Genomic DNA, 13,371 nt, shown 5'->3' on the forward strand with positions numbered 1-13,371 from the left:
GAAATGCGCGCAACGAGGTCTCCTGTTCCTTGTACTTTCGTGGGCGATCGAAGTAGCATGCGACCGTCATATATGAGTGACTGGATCCGCAACTGAGCGGTACCAGAAGCGTAGGTTTTCGTCGATATACTTAGCGTCTGGTCGCATAAGCAGATTCGACGCTCATCTGCGGTCACTGGGCTGGTCGATATGCAAATGCCGTCGCTGACTCACTTGTCTGTCACACTAAACCAATGAAGACTCCGGCAGGGCCAACGACCGCGTTTGTAGTAATGTAAACACGGAGCTTAGTGGGAGCCAGTAGAGTTGGGTTTTGCCACCGGCTTGGTTTTACAAAAGGGTTGTACGAGTAGAAAAGAATGAATGTTGGACTAACACACGCACGCACATAATATATCTACTCAGGTTCGCTTCTAGAGTGTCTGGTTGTTTGACACGAATAAACGCACTAACAAAGCGATTTCGGGTGTCAGCTGTTTGTTTTGATTTTCAAATACGGCATCCCAGAAGATGTCGCCTCTACTGCCGAGAATGCTAGACATATATGTCAGGAGTGCTTAGTACTTCATCGTCTGATTATTGGTTTGAATGCCAGTTTTAAATTAAAAAAGGAAGGAAATACAGTGGTCGCTGCCGATTAAGATATGCGTTACGTGCCTTCTGACTGCAAATCTTTGGAGGACCTTGCCACAGCGGCAAATGGTCAACGTAGATTGCCAATACGACTGCCGTGTAAGATGTAGAACCAGTGCGCCGCTTATTTAAGAGTGTGGAGAACCAGTTTGGTATCGGCGAAAAGCGTTTAAATGCGGCAAGATAGTTCTGTTTTGTTTCTTTTCATCTGCGTGACCGTTCTTTTCAGGGAACTTGTTCTCAGCAATCGCGCGGGGTCGAAAAGAGTTCACTGATCTTTCGGTTCCGCGTCATGCAGCGGTGACGTTGACAGCGGAGGGATCAACATGAGAGCGCGCAGCAGGTCTGCGTCGTTGTAACGATGGAACCGGGAACGGAACCACGAGAGTGCGACGAGACGGGAGGATAGGGAGCCAAGAACGCGCAGGACTGCTTTCCTTTTTCCCCACTATTGGGAGAGCGGCGAAGCTCGAAGAGAAGCAAAGCAGGCCCAGCTCGACGCCGCGATCGCAGCGTGAGGGATTCCACTGTTATGCTGGTCCGGACGTGGAAAGATAGGGGACGAAATAGCTTCCGCGGCTGGAGAGTGTAAGCGGTGTTGTGATCGCGCTTCCTTCCTGCTGTGGAATTCGGCGAAGAGACGTGACTGCAGGACTGCCAGAGGGAACGACAACAAAAGCGTCCTCACGTGTTCGAACAGGAATGCCGGAAGCAGCGACGATAGCGTCCCCATAGCAACGATAGTGTTCAACAGAAATGCCAGCGACGACCGTAAGCGTATTCGTTCCGGTCACCAGTGCAGGGTCTTTCGACACCTGCGGGGAGACAGCCAGCATTCCTGCGTCATGCAGGTGCCCTCCGGACGCACGTGCGCGGCCGCCTGGAAGCCGCGGGGACGACAACGTAACCGGGTCCTGTTCCCTTTCCCTCGACCGAGCTGCGCAGAAGCATCAGGACCGCCCTGCCGTGGGTGGTACCATCAGTGCCATCGTGTGATTGGACATCATTCTTCGAACTGTATTCCCCAGCTAGGGATCTGGGATCTGGGGAATAAGAAGAGTATTTAAGGAGCTGCTGGCTTGATGCCAAAGGGTTGATGCCCTTCTGGAGAGGTATCAGGGACTCCCGACTCCTATGAAACTCTCGTTACTGAGAAGCACTCTCAGTTGCCCGTATTTGTACATAATGTAGATAGCCCTTGTATAAAGTTTTCCCACTTTTCTTCCTCCGATCGTCCTCGTCTCTTCTCCGGCCCAGTCACGCTAACTGAATCTCAACAACTGGTGGCAGCGGTGGGATTCTGCTACCTGAATCCCAACAGCGGGCGACCGCCATCTTGCGCCAGACCGATAAGGAGAACGGCACGAATCATTGAGTCATTTCACGTTCGGGTATTTCCGCTGGAGGACCGCGTCGCATACCCGTCGCGGCAATGCAAGAGTGATAGGCGCGCCAGCACCAAAACTACGCTGCTGAGTATTGTGCCCGTATTCAGTATTTTCGCGCAGTAAGAAATAAAGAAAAAGTATTGAGCAGCCACGTTTCCCTTTCACTGGTTTTATAGTTTGTTCCCCTTCTTTTTTTTCATTGTTTTCCTTTTTTGTCAGCGTTTGCCTGGCCAAACTGCCGCGATCTATGATCTCGCATCTCTTGGGTGCCGAAAAACCTTCATGCTGTGTAGCCTGCGCGTGAGCCTGTATGGGCGCGTGGGGGATGCGAAGCCTTATGAAAACCCACAAATATCTTATTTTTAGTGGTTTCTGAGGAACGGATATGGCGCAGTAACTGTCTATCTTCTGCAGGTGGATGTCTCAACCGCGTCGTGAGGAAAGGGATGAAGGTGGGAGTGAAAGAAGGAAAGAGAGGGGGAGAAAGAGGTGCCGTAGTCGAGGGCTCCGGAATAATTTCGACCACCAGGGGATCCTTCACGCGCACTGACATCGCACAGCACAAATATCTTCGAAATAAATAACTGTGCGTGTATTTTTACACTTCCTGAAAGCATCAGAAAGGCGCTAGCATTGGCTTTAATTGAGCGATTATGTATCTTGCAGGTTGACCCTATACGCCTTCTTTACGTGTAGATTCTATTCTATATCAAAGGTGAGCGTGCAAGGCATGCGCTTGAAAATGTCCTCGTCGCAATTCAATGACAAAGAATGGTGGCGTGATCTACTGTAGTCGATTTATTCACAGCCACATTTTTCATGTGACTGAAGCTACGGACATCGGCCGCAATTCGTTACGTCTTGTTTGTTAGTCTTCGCGTGTGCCTTATGATTTTCGTGATATCCAGTTGTTTCTTTGTAGATACGCTTCCTTCCATGCCGAATTAAAATTCAAATTTCTCTGTTCACCAGTAATATTATGTAAAAGACACAATCTATCCGTATAAACTGTACTCTTATCCGAAATCACACCTCAAGAGTGAAAACAATCAGCATTCGCTTACAATGCATTACACGAATGCTGTAGAATAGCGCTTAAATTTATATAAAAAATACTGTGAAATATTGTAATTTGCATTAAGAAGTCCTAATGTATGTACATATTCGCATATACGGCTTATCACTGTGTCTTAACGAAGATTTTCGCTTGTTTACTACATATTAGCTAACTGCAGTTCCTCACAATTATCGCACATATCTCGTCACATGTCCTGTCAGCCAAAAAGCACTAAAGAGGAGTGGAATGCAATCTACTGGTGAAGTCTAATTTACTTCATGTACTCGATTAGAAGCGCACGATGTGTAGCCGAGCCCGTCATCGTGCCTCAGTGTTAATTGTTGAGTTGTTGAAGTCGAGGTGGCTGACTGGAATTCCGCTGCGGCGGCCGCATTTCAAAAGAGGAGAAATGCGGAAAAGCTTGTGTCCGTATTGTGCGATGTTGGTGCACGTAAAAGAACATCAGGCGGTCGAAACAAATCCGGAGCCCCCTATTACAGCGTACCTTACAGCCCCATGTGCAGCTTTGGGACGTATACAACCACCATGAGGCCGCAGCATTGGTCTTGACTGGAGCGGCACGTTGGTGTAGTGTAATTTCAGAGTGTAGAAAAAAAAACAGCATGTGGTCGAAGTTCATCCAGAGCTCTTCAATAGCCCAGCTTCACCTTTGGCACTTAAACAAGCTATCTGCTGCTTGAGCTACCTGTCTAAAGGCAGCCAGGGCTGCCGGCAGCTGGTAAACGGTGTTTTGCATTCATTTGGGCGTTGGTGCGCCATTACCTGAGCGCAGTTTACATGCGTGCAGTACTTTTGGTTTTTTTTACGTCTTGAAACAGTTTGGGTCTTGTCTAAGCTATAATAATTTATCTGGTTTCACGTTTTTCTCTACGTTTTTTTTTTGCGAAATAAAGTATATGAATGATTAATTAAGTTTCCGTCGAATATATTGGTTATAAAAAAAAATAGGGACCTTGGCTTTGAAAGTGGTTGATCCTAATGGCTGCGTTCAAAATTCCGTTAAATATTCTTACAAGAACTTTCCGATTGATCGACGCACACGTTTTTGTGCATTCAGATCACGGCAACAATGATCGGTGCCCGCGTTTGCGATCGCACAGTGGGAGAAGACACAAACCGCGAGCAAATGCTGCGCATATCCCGTCTACCTTATTTTCCTGCGTCGCGTGTGTTACGCTATGCCGTGGTTCGTACCATGAGCCGTGAGCGTACCATGAGCAAACTAGCCCCCAAAGCAAACGCTGCTAAAAGGCCATCCCCCTCATCGCTGCGAATGCAATGCTGTCTCCCAAAAAGACTTTCTTGTCATTAGAATACGGGCTTAAGACTGTAAACACAACAGCAAGTTTACAACGTCATGACACATTTAATAACAACAACGTTATGTGTATCAATATGGAACAGGTACTCTGATACACAGGTAGTAAAGAAGTTACACCGCGGAACATCGCCTCACCTAGTTTTGTGCTACGTTTTGTGGCCAATTAAAATTATGATTTCCCTCTTAACCAGTGATATTATGTAGAATGCAAGATGTTTTCGTATCAGTCGCATCTTATAACATGCTTTCATCAGTAGTCGGTTCCTTGAGTCGGTGTTTCACGCAGCGATCACTGTAAACGCAATATTAGTTTCCTGGCACATTTTCGGAAGCACTCTTACAATGGTGTGCATGAATTTTTATTTTATTTCTAAGAAGAGGTAAAACCAATGCGTAACAGCTTGAAACACTGTTATGGGCGATATTTACAACATCACGTCGTCTGCTAGCTCACACGTTTTATTTTATTTTTCGAAGTTTCACTGCATGTTTATGGGCTGTGCTCAAGCCCTTCGGTCACTGTCACTGATTCAAACAGAATGCACACCTGCTTTTGCATAGGCCCGCGACAAATGCGAATCAATGGACAGTTGTTATGGTAACAAGAAAGCATCTGTTGACGTTCACATCTCTTGTGGCATTTTACGAGGTAGAGCTAGATCAACATTCTTCAACCAACTATGTCTGGATCCCCAACCGCCTTCCTGTTGTGAAAGCGCTTCGCTATTGGAGATTTTAATTTCCACCATTGTGGCCGCAACCTATTGTTGGCGTGATCCGAGAGGGAGATGGCGATTACTCTGCAAATGACAGCAGACTGAAAGTGGTTCCAAAACGCAGCCGCACAGAACGTGCAGTACCGGCTTGGATTCAAGTCACGTCCGCAGCACCTGCAACCGTTATTTCACGACGAATTGCGCGTCCTGTACAATGATTCATTGCACTTTTGCGGCGATAACTGTATGAGGGATTTTCTTCGAGGTAAATAGCATCGGAGTCCTAGTGTGCTGTGACCGAGAACTCCCACGTTAACCCAGCACTCTTCAATCACACCAGTCGCGAAAATCCCCTTCGAAACCCGGCTACTCCCCGCGCCCACTCGGCGCAAGCGTTTAAGGTGCGCCGTATGACGCTGTCCCGTCCTCTTCTCAACGCTGTGGGCCAGGAATTTTACTGGGTACGAACGCATGCTGATAAGAGGCAGAGCTTCGTTTTGCCCCACACTAGTTAGTTGCCGAGAAGCGGTTACCGTGCAGTCGGCCTATGTAATTGCGTTCTCTCAAAGGTACACGACCCCAGCTTCCGGTTTCGCTTCCCGGTTAGTATGACTGATTTTAAACGACGATTGGTGTAGTAAAATTAGGACGGGAAAACAATTTTCTTCATCAAAGGGATTCGATGTGCTGACACACGCGTCCAAATGTGCAGCGCTCATCCATTGCGCCGCAGAACCGATGGGCATTTGCCTTCTTAACAGTGTTCTTATTCGTTTTCATAAAATGTCTCCTACTAACCGCCACGTGACAATGTTTAACTGTGACCCACACATGGTGCTGAACCACTTCAAGGAGCATAGCCCCGAGAATCATCATCATCAAAACCAGGGCACCCAACTTAGTGGTACCCGCCCGCTGGGAAAGGTAAAGCTTCAAGCAGCTATCTAGGGGACTGTAGCGTTCACTTCAGCATGGCTGCCTGTGGGCGACGAGGGCTATGGCGGCTTCTTACGTGGACGGCTTCCGTGTCGCGCCGCAGTTTAAACAAAGCTTAATGCAAACAAACTGGGCGCCCAGCACCTAAATGTCATTATTGTTATAATTTGTTCACCCACGGGTCACAATAAACAAAACACGTGAACATAAATATGAATAGCGGACACAAGTAACACATTTCTGCGCATTGGAACAACATATTGTAAGAAATGGGCCGTGGCGGTGGCTCATTGGTTATGGTGCTCGGCTGCTGACCTGAAAGCCATGGGTTTGATCCCGGCCGCGGCGGGCGGATTTCGGTGGAGGCGAAATGCTACAAGCCCATATATACTGTGCACGTCAAGTACCCCAGCTGGTCGAAATCATTCGGAGCTCTCCAGGACTGTGGTGTACTACATAGCCTAAGTCGCTTTGGGATGTTAAATCCTATAAAACCAAACTATTCTAAGAAATACTTTGGAATGAATAAAGTAAGTCATTAATAGGATGCAACGGGAGCTATTCACATAAGCGATCTATCAATTTTGATCGGTACCAATTCGGTCAGGAAGTTCGTTGCACTTCGCGATAGCAGTTGCTAGGAATGATTAAAGGCGGCGTTAGATGAACCATGCATCCCCTGAGCACTTATGCAATTAAACTTAATTACGAAATAATACCGTACAGTTTTCAGCATGCCTGACGAAAGAGAAGCATGTGCCGGATAACGTGGTAGTCGCTAAATGCTATGTCAGCGGGAAAGAGAAAGCACTGGGCTCAGCAAGAGCGGGCGAAGGTCGACCGGACTGAATCCGGTCAGCTACTTTACTGTGCTCGGCTATAACTTAGTTCTGAATACATTTTAAAGGCAGTGATTTTCCTTTTCACGGCAGAAAACAGTTTCTTGGCAATGGATACTCAGAACTGCTACTGCGCCTTCAAGACACCAAAAAATGTCCTCCGCGTGAGCGGGTAAGTCCGCATGAATCGACTGAGTCCTATCCAACCGCATTCATGTGGCCAAAGTTTTCTGATAGGAACTGGCGCCTGAGATGCCACGCGAACGTTGGAGCGCAGTAGTTCACCTTTCCGCCTGTAGAAATGTTCTTTTCATCGTAGTCAGAATTCCGGAACAAATGCGGTAGGACTGTGGCGGTGTCGTCGCCAGAGCACATTCCTGAGTTGGCAGTCCCAGCTAGGTCATGGAGGTAGGCGTAGTTATTAATACTGGAGAATATTATTTCTACGGGTAGCGCGGATTTCCACATATTAATGTTCATCTCTGTATTTATCATTTCGGGTCAATACGCCCAACTGCTTGGAAAAATTGAACTTAAAAGTAGTTTGCCGAGGACAAAGTCATAAGAGATCCTCACATTTGAGGCGACATTATTTCTTCGCATTTCTTACTACGTCCCGCCAACGTTCTTATTCTACCACTCGTCGTTCAGAACACAATGTGGCAGGCTTGGAGGCCGACTTCGGTGACCAGGCTAATCATGACGATGCCGGGGTCAATGGTGACTCCGCCTTGCACACGCATAGACCACTGTGCATCCGCTGCACTCATTCACCCGGCCGTCAGTTGCAGTTGTCTTGCACCCACAACGAAGATGAGGCAAGCACTTGCGCCCAATCTCCTGCTGCTGGCAGCCTTCCTGCTGTAGCCTCCTTGTGGCCTCGACATCCCGCTGACCCGTAACTGTGGTGCACCTGATGTTATCGTGCTGCGCGGCCTCGTGTGCGAGCTTCACCGGCTCTTCCTGGAGGCCAGATGTACGATGCGCAGCACGGGCACCACCAGCGGGATTAAATCAGAAGGCCTGGGAGACCAGCGGCAGTCTGGCTGAGAGCCAGCCGCTGGTGCAGAAGTTCTTCCTCGTCTTTTCTGACGTCGGGGTGGGCAGATGGCGCAAGGGCACCAGCCATGTCACCAGAGTCGCCGTGGGACGGAAGACTCCAGTAGCATCCTGGGCTAGATCTTGGGGCAGGATGGCGAGTTCTTCTGCACCTTCGGTGGTGTGTAGGCCTGGTGGCGTAAGCGCTGCTGGTATGCGCACAACATGAACAGCCGAGGGACAGACGTCAGCAGCATTATCCTGGGCAAGATCTTTCAGCAGGACTTTGAGTTGTTCCACGTCTTCGATGGTGTTCACGGCAGATGACACAAGCTCACCAGGTACCTCCAGAACGGTGATTCTCGCAATTGGGGGCAGTAGACTGGCAGAGTAGCCGAGAATCAAAAGGACGACGCGGTCACCATCTCAGCGACGACGGTGCAGGCCATGTGCAACGGGCACAGTTGCGCGTCGAGTGTGGATGACGATGACATGGTGCCCGGCGTCGACTCCAGTTTCGATCAGATGTTCATGCTGACCAGTGTGCTCCTCTATGTCGTCAGGAAAAACCAATTCGGTTCGGTGAAGCGTGGCATTGGGCTTGTTCTGGGCAGAACCGCGGCGGCGCTCCAGAGTCTGGAAGAATGGTAGGACGCTCTTCGGAGCACGCACGTATAGAAGAGGAACGCTGGTTAACTTTGATTGGTATCCCCGCGTCCCGTCGTAGGCGTCCATCCACTCACCTTACAGCGAGCGTCCACCGGACGCAAGCAAGCATCTCCAAGACGACCGCCGTTGAGGCGCCTCATTCTCGTTACGCTGGTGGGCAGTCGAAGAGCGCAGGGCAGCAGTCTCCAGAACAGTAGGGACGCTCCGCATGCAGGTACAACCCTGGGCTCCCAGGATGTGCCAGGCTACGATGAGAAGGTCTCCCTGGCTGTTCGAAGTGGCGGCGCAGCCCTTCATGAAGGCCGTTGGCGCTGTCTGCTTCCGTCTGACTGCGCGGTGAGTCATCATGTCGCTGTCCTAGACTCGGAGGAAGCCCAGGGCGACTTCGGTCACAGAAGGTGGCTGAAATGCAAGGCTTCGGGTCCTGCAGAGGTAGTTCTGAGCGGGCGTGGCACGTCAGTTCGATGGCTTGCGCCGAAAGCGGCTCGAGGACACGTGGTCGCGTGTGCGCGATTATTAAACGAGCTCGTCCTTCTTTTCTCCGGTATTCGCTAAAAGGGGGGCCAAGATGTGGCTTCAGTGTGCAGTGGGAACGGCGCTTTAACAGGTGAAGCATGTATTTGCCAACCACCTAGATTTGGGTTGCATAGCGCAGCTGTTGTTGCCGCCTGTTCGCCCGGTATAGGGCGTAAGTCTAGTAGTGAATGCAGGAATGCCGTTGAATGTTTACATTTATGGTTTTTGGCGTCCGTCACGTGCGCAGTGTTCTTCACGAGCACAGTTTTCATAGACCCACGCTGCATCAGAATGAAGGGCACACAAAGTGAACTTAATAAGCGCTCACTGTATGCATGGCCACGCACGTGTATTCTGTTTACATGACCGCTTGGGTAGGATTACAGGTTAGGCATGTCATCCAGCTTGGCATAGAAAACGAAGGCAAAGAAACCGAGTAAGCAGAAAGCCTAGATAGAGTACACGGGCCTCTATTGGAGCTCCGGTAAGAAGTTCAAATTGTAATTTAGAGGCTTAGATAAATGAATAACAAAAAGAGCATCTCCGGCGCCACTACTGTATCAAGGACATCAAGGACGTTAAGAACAGCGGAGGAAATTTTCAGTAATTATCGCTTGCAGCCCGCCGCCTCCCCTCGTTGGGTAGCACTTAGTGTTGCCGCTTCGCATGAACGCTAGAAATGATGGGAGTACCCCATACATCTGCACTCAGCGATATGCGTTTCATGTACGTATGAGTGCCCACACTAGCTCATACTCGTCGCAAAATGATTGCTTTGTGGTTTGGACGCTGACGCACTAAGAGGTGAAAATCAGCCCGCGTGGTTTCGCTTGGCCATATTAGCTGTAGTTGGCAGAGCCCAGGTTGGCTTCAGAAAGATGGAGGAGTTGCTGGCCGAGGAAAGAATGAGACTGTTCGCACCTAATTATCGCATGGCATACAAAGCGCCAGGCCTCTGCGAACCCACCTGAGTGGCTCGGTGAAAAAGTCACTCGGGTACGAGCACGTTGTCAAATGCAGAGGCGTCTGTACATTCGCGAAGAAGAGAGAACGCGTGGTCGCGCTCTGGCACTCTGGTTCGATCACGCTTAACCCATTGAGGGGAAGGAGAACGGTATAATCAAAGAAAAAGCGCATGCATTATTACAGTACCCTCGTCCGCCATTGTTGTACATGACTGAAGTTGTTTTTTTTACTTTCCAAATCACACTGATTTTCTCGCATATTACGGTCGCAGGTACAACCCAAGCTGTGTAGCGCCCTCTTCAACTTGACCTCGTTGCTATCTGAGCAGCAGCGACCCATGGAAGCCACGAGATTCTTGAAAGACCTCCTGAAGGTTAGACATCTTTTCTCTGATTGGGCTCATTGTTTTCTTCGCTGCGGACGCGCTCACTTGCTGGACTGTAAGCAAAAGCCGCGGCACTGTACCTAATAGCCGACTGAGTGGCATTTTTATTAAGCGAATAAATAAGCGGTGTTCGTTTGGTAGCACATAATGTACAATTTTCAGCCTACAATCTTGTTTGGCAGATTGGCCATTTTCGTCAGATTTTAAGTCATTGAATAGTGACTGTGCCTGCATCGACATCAGGAGGGATACCATCATATTTGAGTGTAAGGTGTTCTATTGTTTCTACTGATTTACCAAACACACAACATGTGTCATCTTCTTTAAATTTCTTTTTGCAGCTGCACGTTCTAAGACACCCGGACCTAGCTTCAAAGAGCAGGGCACTGCCTCTTGAGCTATCATAAAACGCTTCCTTCCTGATTTGCCTTTTCCAGTATCGATATAGTTCTACACTGTGATTCTTTTCTATTGAATTTACTCAATCTTCCGCGTTTTTAAACTCTCGTTTAATGCTCTTTCTCTGTCCTCGTGTCTGGCATACTTACTGGTTAGCTTCCTAGTACTTTTCCGGTAGTGTCCGCCAACGCTCTTTCTGTATAGGTATTTAAATATCTTAGCTGCCCACTTGTTATCGTCCAATATGCTGAGGCGTTCTTAATATAGAATTTACTCTGAGCTTACCGGACTTCGAATGATGCCCAGCCCATATCCCCCTGTACTGCCTCGTTTGTGGTTTTCCCGTGGGCACCTAGTCCTAATCTACCAACATCTCTCTGATTTACTTCTAATTTCGACTGAACTTCTGCCCTTAAGCACAGAACCGCATTCCCGAAAGTAAGCTCCGGCATCATTATTCCTTTCTAAATACCTCGCAGTACTTCATATTTGTTGTACCCCGATAATGCTCTATGTTTCATTAATCCGGCATCTCTTCGCTCTTTTGCCATAAGAGACTTTGTGCTTTTCCGTGTGCAGCTGTCCTTCCTCCGGCACGCCGCCCGTCGTTAAATTTACAAAACAGGCCTGGTCGCCTCTGCGCGCTCCGCTGAGACGTTTCGCATTTCTCGCTTGCAATAAGTGATTACGCGCATTTCGCTTGGCCAACGTTGCTTGGGATTGCTTGGTCATTCCTCGCACGACGGAAATTTTTGCTCGCGATGATTCTGCATTGTCTGCGGCGGAAGCGCAAGCGCTCCATGTACATGTCAAATTTCTGACAATTGCCCTTTTCGCGTCGAGTACCACCACCTAGCGCAAGAGCTGCGGCACTCAGACCCAGAATACTACTTTAAGAACTTCAGGTAAATAAATCCATACTTGTGGTGCGTGTTTCACTGACCAAACTTGCGGCAGTAGTGCAATGAGCGCTAACCGACAGCGGCATCACATCTTGAGCCAATCTTGCGCTTCGGATTTTAAACAGGGAGTTACTTGTTGCTAATGCAAAGAGTAAACTATTAGTCGAATGCGGTAGTTCTTCACCATTTGTTGATATTCTACGTACAGAATGACCAAAGGATCATTTGACAAGCTGCAGCAGTTGGTCTACTACAGAACTCTTCATGCACCAACCCACAGGAGGCCTATCTGCCCTGCAGAGAAGCTGGCCGTTACCTTGCGGTAAATAATTTACATTGTTTCGTTCATAAAAAAATACAAAACATGATTTCGCTCTCTTCAAAACTTTTTTTTCCTTCACATTCTTTATTTACCACGAAAAAAAGTTTAAATCTGTAATATCTTTAGTTACGAAGAGAAGCTGAATAGAAGATGGAGCTCTTGATTTACTCTTGAAAGTTTACTGGGCCACCTGTCCTCGTATTTGCTTGCGGTCGTATAATGCAACACTGGTATCTTAAATGGTTGCTAGTAGCCATCTCAAATTAATTTGTCCTTCTTTGAGGCCATTAGTGCATTTCGTGCGCTCTATCCAACGCAGGCGTTACAACTGCCGCACGCGAAGCCTCATCATGTTGCCGTATAAGTCTCAGTGCAGTTTTTTGTTTGCGGGGTAATCGCTACAGGCGGATCGATCTTTGCAGGACATAGCTATGAGCTACCGATTGCAGGCGTCCACAGTGTCGTGCATCCTCAAAGATACATTGCCCTCCTTATGAGACTGCCTTGCTCCGGTTATTCTTAAGACTTCTTCGGCAGCCGAGTGACGAGCCATCAGGGAGAATTTTTCCTCATATTAGAAATTTCCAAACTGTGTGGGGAGCATCGACGGTAAACATTTTACCATGACATGCCTATAGGACAATGGCCTCGGTTGTTGTAACTACGAAGGATTTTATTCTTTATTAATGTTTCGAGTTGCAGATGCCGACTACCGCTTCATTATGGTAGACGTTGGGGCGTTAGGCCGACTGTCTAACAGTTTTTTTCACGAACAGAACGATACAAAACTCGCACAAATGCTGGCACACTTAATGTCCCATCACGCGCATCTAGGTGGCCATTGTGTTTCTTGCAGGACGCTACTTATTCCTTGAAAACGTATCTCTTGATGCCTTATCCTGGCAGTGGTCTAAATGCAAAAAAGGCCTTCGTTCTATCAAGGGCTCCTCGGTGTGTAGAAAATGCCTTTCGCATTAATTTCCTGGTGGCGGTGTTTTTAAGGCACATGTAGCGGGGACCTTGATTTGCTTGACAATATGGGGAAAGCAGCAGTGTGCCTGCATAATTTTCTCCTCCTTGACGCTGCCTACTGCCCTCGTAACTATGGTGACAGCGTCAGTGGCGATTCTATACAGGATGGAAGCCGTAGACAGAGTATTGTGCAGACAAACACACAAAGCTCGTGCACTTCCAAACGCACTGCTCCTGCTGCAATAGGAATGAGGGACGATCGAGTTGGCAGAGTGTTTTATGTCTGCAGAG

The 13,371-nt window shown here is 48.3% G+C and overlaps 1 pseudogene across 1 annotated transcript in view; it reads left to right on the forward strand.

Moving 5' to 3' along the window:
* The window catches only part of LOC144110781 (protein O-mannosyl-transferase Tmtc3-like), a 242,636-nt pseudogene that overhangs the window by 75,907 nt on the left and 153,358 nt on the right, over window positions 1-13,371 (forward strand). Inside the window, exon 7 of the transcript XR_013309927.1 lies at window positions 10,372-10,473. The product of XR_013309927.1 is annotated as a protein O-mannosyl-transferase Tmtc3-like (transcript). The remainder of the gene's footprint in view (window positions 1-10,371; window positions 10,474-13,371) is intronic.

Source organism: Amblyomma americanum, chromosome 1 (genome assembly GCF_052857255.1).
Source record: "Amblyomma americanum isolate KBUSLIRL-KWMA chromosome 1, ASM5285725v1, whole genome shotgun sequence".
Taxonomy (NCBI): Eukaryota; Metazoa; Arthropoda; class Arachnida; order Ixodida; family Ixodidae; genus Amblyomma; species Amblyomma americanum.